Consider the following 6,000-nt stretch of genomic DNA (forward strand, 5'->3'; position numbering starts at 1 on the left):
CTATAACTTGGTAACGCTTGAAGAATTGCATTAAAAACATTCTTCTCCAGGTATGTCCCCTTCCCTCCTGAAGGTTTGGGCTGGTTCCATGGTACTGCAGATGTTGGCTGCCCCCTGCTATCTCATTTTTCATACATGAGAAAAGTCTGCAGGAGGTGCTATAAAAATGCAAGCTGTTGTGGACAGCGCCCCCGATATTCCTCCCCTCCTCAATTTGCGTGAACCAGTCACGCCTGCAATGCATCTCATCCCCTGGCAGGGTCTTGCGCTGGCAACTGGACATGGGAACCGCAGGCACAGCAGCTGTAGGACTGGCCACCGGCCTTAGAGCCTGCAGGCCTCAAGGTATCTTTTCAGGCCTGCCTTATTTTGCTGCCTGGCCCCTACCGATCTCAGGGGGCACCGGGCACAAAGCCGAGCACCGGCTTCTTAAAAACGGGCGCACTTCCATCTTTCCAAGAGGAAACTGAGGTGGTGCCTGGGGACTGAACGTTCCCCAGACACTACGGAGAGAAGTACTGGAATCAGTGAGAGTTGGCAGTGTTATGTTCATAAATAAATAGACATTTTCATTATGAACAGCTAGCTTGAGCTAGTCATTTATTCAGCCATGTGGACTAGTGTACAGGCATCCATCTTGACTACTGCCTTGTGGGTAGCCCACCAGTAAACATACAGCTCCACCTAGTGTACCATTCTAGAATGACATGTTACTGATCATTACAGGCAGGCTATTTAATTGTGAAAGACAAGCCAGCCCCTTCCTTAGCTTGTGTCCACACTTGTACTATCCAGCAGGAGTCACTCGATAATGATAAAGAGCAGCAACATGGCTGACTTTTCCCTGCCATAACCAAAGGGCACTGCGGCCCATTGAATCACTTCTACTGTCACCCCTAGCTGGTTCAGAAGTAGGTCAGTGGAGCTGGAAGAAAAGGCCTGGCTGGTGTTAGCCATGTGCCAGTGGGTAGCACTCTCGCCTCTGAGTCAGAAGGTTGTGGGTTCAAGCCCCACTCCAGAGACTTGAACACAAAATCCAGGTTGACATTTAAGTGCAGTACCGAGGGGGTGCTGCATGGTCGGAGGTGCCGACCTTCAGATGAGACGTTAAACCGAGGCCCAGCCTGCAGGTCTCCAGCTGGATATAAAAGATTCCATGGCACTATTCAAAGAAGAGCAAGGGAGTCCTGGCCCCAGTGTCCTGACCTCACTATCCAGATTATCTTATTTATTTCATTGCTGTTTGTGGGAGCTTCCTGTGTGCAAATTGGCTACTGCTTTACCTACATTACAGCAGTGACCACACTTCAAAAGTACTTCATTGGCTGTAAAGCTCTTTGGAACGTCCTGAGGTTGAGAAAGGCGCTATGTAAATACGAGTTCTTCCTTTATTAAATATTAGGAAGACTGAAGCTATTTTCTTCGGTCCCTGCCACAAACTCCGTTCCCTAGCCATCAACTCCATCCCTCACCTTGGCTGCTGTCTGAGGCTGAACCAGACCATTCGCAACCATGGCATCCTATTTCACTGTGAGCTGAGCTTCTGACCCCAAATCATTTCCATCACCAAGACCGTCTACTTCCACCTCGGTAACATCGCCCGTCTCTGCCCCTGCCTCAGCTTATCTGCTACTGAAGCCCTCATCCATGCCTTTGTTACCTCTAGACTCAACTATTTCATTGCTCCTGGCCAGCCTCACATCTTCCACCTTCGGTAAACGTGAGCTCAACCAATACTCTGCTGCCCGTATCCTAACTCGCACCAAGTCCCGTTCATCCATCACTTCTGTGCTCACTGACCTGCATTAGCTCCTGGTCTGTCAAATGACTCGATTTTAAAATTCTCATCATTGATTTTAAATCCCTCCATGATTTCACCCCTCCCTAACTCTGTAACTGCCTCCAGCCCTACAACCCTCCGAGATCTCTGTGATCCTCCAATTCTGGCTTCTTGCACATCCCCGATTCCCTTTACCCCACTATTGGCGGCCGTGCCTTCAGCTGCCTGGGCCCTAAGCTCTGGAATCCCCTCCCTAAACTGCTCCACCACTCTCTCTTCCTTTAAGACGCTCCTTAAAACCTACCTCTTTGACCAAGCTTTTGTTCACCTGCCCTAATATCTCCTTACGTGGCTCGGTGTCAAATTTTGTTTGATAATCGTTCCTGTGAAACGCCTTGGGACGTTTTACTACGTTAAAGGCGCTATATAAATGCAAGTTGTTGTTGTTGTCATTGAATGAGTTTATTATAAGTTCTGTCGGCAAGATATCACTAACGTTACATTGTAGAAGATTTGCATTATCCAAATGCTGTGATGTATCCTGTGGAAACTCTGCCAGCACTCACGGTCTATACACATGTCAGTCTAAAAAACTAGCTAAAGCTGACCAAAGTCCTCCAATGGAATAGCACAATGACCAAAGTCCTGGCTGCCTGATGCAGTTAATCAACCATGACCACCAATGTTACCTGGACCTATGGTTTCACTCCAGGCCCAGCGCTGCAGGACGTGGTCTGAATCAGATCCTGCGCGTGAATGTTAGGGCGAGGAAAATGATCTATCTCACTCCTCTAAATGCACATGTCCGGTTATAGGGGCTAAGCCAGGTCAGGGCGACCTGAAACTTGGTTGGCTGCAGTAGATGGTCATTGCTGATCTTCCGTGCTGGGGTCGGCACCCCAGATGGGCAAAACATCTTGCGACAGTGCCATCAGTGCCATTTAACTTATGAAATGATGACTCCTTCTCCAGATCCATCCACTGTACGCTTTTCACTAGAGGACAGGATTTCTCCATGTTCACTGATGCCAGGGCCACCAGCTAACTTCAAACAGTTTCACTCGTCAGTCCAGATAGTTGGCTGAGGTGCACCACCACCGGTGCTCAGGCAGCCACAGCTGAGAGGTGAGGCCATGGTGAGAATAAGTTTCGGGAGACATTCGGAGGGTGCAGCTGCTCAGGGACAAAGGTATTACCACCACTCTAAGTTCCCCAAGCTACACTGTAAAACAGCAGCAATTGCCATATTTAGACATGGTCGCTAAAAGATATGTAAGAGTTTGAAAGATATACTTGCCATAGAGGGAGTGCAATGAAGGTTCACCAGACTGGTTCCTGGGATGGGGAGATTGTCCTATGAGGAGAGATTGAGTAGACTAGGCCTATATTCTCTAGAGTTTAGAAGAATGAAAGGTGATCTCATTGAAACATACAAAATTCTTACAGAGCTTGACAGCGTAGATGCTGGGAGGATGTTTCCCCTGGCTGAGGAGTCTAGAACCAGGGGTCATAATCTCAGAATAAGGGGCTGACACCATTTAGGACTGAGATAAGAAGAAATTTCTTCACTCAGAGGGTGGTGAATCTTTGCAATTCTCTACCCCAGAGGGCTGTGGAGTCTCAGTCGTTGAGTATATTCAAGACAGAGATCGATAGATTTTTGAATATTAAGGGAATCAAGGGATATGGGGATAGTGCAGGAAAGTGGAGATGAGGTAGAAGATCAGCCATGATCTTATTGAATGGCGGAGCAGGCTCAAGGGGCCAAATGGCCTACTCTTGCTCCTATTTCTTATATGTTCTTATATAAGGGATACTCATACAAAGGGGTGTCAACAAAAGTGTACCAAGAATGTATTCAAAGTGAGACTAGCAGGATTATACAACATGGTGTACACATGTCATGATGGGTCAGAGAATGTCCTACAGGGATGGATTTCCATGGGCCAGCTCACCTGTCTATATCCTCACTAGCTTTAGATTTAAAGGAAAAACTGACTTAAAATGAAAGGGGCAAATTGGGACAGGTGCTGGAGCCCACATCAGAAAATTCCATGAAAAGGGGCATCATTGATGCTTGTGGCAGAAGGTGTGGGGTCTTCTACATGCACCTCCAGCTCCTCACACGCTTCAGATACTCTATGATGTGTAATGCAGGACACATAATGTTGTGTCATCGCCTGTATTGGGTGCTGCCAAGTCTTGCAATTGGACGCTGAGGCCTGTATAGTACCAGCTGTACATCATACCCAAAATGTGATCTGGATGTGCCTATGGTGCTGAAAGCATGCCCATCTGTTGTACGCCAAGCTCATTGAAGGCCCTGAAAAATGTTAATGAATTCATAGCCCAATGCAATCTGAGTGCCTGAACAGCACTCTCGATGAACAGTACCCAAGCAGAACAGAAGTTAAACCACAGAAGGAGGCCATTCAACCCATTGTGCCTATCCTGGGACAAGCTCTTCAGCTCGAGCTATCCTCACTAATCCCATTACTCTTCCCCTTCTTCATATCTTTTTGTATTCTCCCTTTTCAAATACTTATCTAATTCCCTTTGAAATTCGATAAGGCCCGAAAGTGGGCGGTGACACAACGGGGCGAGATTTGCTCGTGCCTGTTTAAAATTCACAGGCAGCACATTATTTAGGATCATAGGAACAGGAGGAGGCCATTGAGCCCCTCGAGCCTGTTCCGCCATTCAATGAGATCATGGCTGATCTGTGACCTAACTCCATATTTCCGACTTTGGCCCATATCCCTTAATAACTTTGGTTAACAGAAAGTACCAATCTCCGATTTAAAATTAACAATTGATCTAGCATCAATTGCTGTTTGTGGAAGAGTGTTCCAAACTTCTACCACCCTTTTGTGTAGAAGTGTTTCCTAATTTCACTCCTGAAAGGTCTGGCTCTAATTTTTAGACTCTGCCCCCTGGTCTTAGAATCCCCAACCAGTGGAAATAGTTTTGCTCTATCTACCCGATCTGCTCCCCTTAATATCTTGAAAACTTCGATCAGATCACCCCTAACCTTATAAATTCTAGGAAATACAACCCTAATTTGTGTAATCTCTCCTCATAATTTAACCATTGAAGTCCGGGTATCATTCTGGTAAACCTACCACTCCCTCCAAGACCAATCCTTCCCAAGGTGTGGTGCCCAGAACTGCTCACAGTACTCCAGGTGTGGTCTAACCAGGGCTTTGTATAGTTGAAGCATGACTTCTACCCCCTTGTATTCTAGTCTTCTGGAAATAAAGGCCAGCATCCCATTAACCTTTTTGATTCTTTTCTGTACCTGTTCATGACATTTTAATGATCTCTGTACCTGGACCCACAAGTCTCTTTGGACCTCCACTGTTTTTAGCTTTTCACCATTTATAAAGTACCCTGTTCTATCCGTTTTAGGTCCAAAGTGGATGACCTCACATTTACTTACATTGAAATCTATTTGCCACAGTTTTGCCATTCACTTAATTTGTCGATATCTCTTTGTAATTTTATGCTTTCATCTACACTGCCTACAATTCCATCTACCTTTGTGTCATCGGCAAATTTGGATATATGACTTTCTATACCATCATCTAAGTTGTTAATAAATACTGTGCATAGTTGAGGCCTCAACACAGATCCCTGCGGGACATCACTAGTCACATCCTGCGAATTTGAGTACCTACCCAGTATCCCCACTGCCTGTCTCCTGCCGCTCAGCCAATTTCCTAACCAGGTCAATAACTTGCCCTCAATTCTGTGAGTTTCCACCTTAGTTAACAGTCTCTTATGAGGGACTTTATCAAATGCCTTCTGGAAATCCATATAAATAACATCCATAGACATTCCCCTGTCCACTACTTCAGTCACCTCCTCAAAAAATTCAATCAGGTTTGTCAGGCATGACCTACCTTTCACAAATTCATGCTGGCTCTCTCTGATCAACTGAAAATTTTTGAGGTGTTCAGTCACCCTACCCTTAATTATAGACTCTAGTAATTTCCTGACAACAGATGTTAGGCTAACTGGTCTATAATTCCCTGGTTTCCCTCTCTCACCATTCTTAAATAGCAGAGTGACATGCGCAATTTTCCAATCTAAAGGAACGGTTCCTGAATCGAGAGAACTTTGGAAGATTATAGTTAGGGCATCTGCAATGTGCTCACCTACTTCCTTTAAAACCCTTGGATGGAAACAATCTGGTTCTGGGGATTTGTCATTCTTTAGTG

The sequence above is a fragment of the Somniosus microcephalus genome, chromosome 11, assembly GCF_052327205.1.
Source record: "Somniosus microcephalus isolate GS21.2 chromosome 11, FLI_Smic_1.0, whole genome shotgun sequence".
Lineage (NCBI taxonomy): Eukaryota > Metazoa > Chordata > Chondrichthyes > Squaliformes > Somniosidae > Somniosus > Somniosus microcephalus.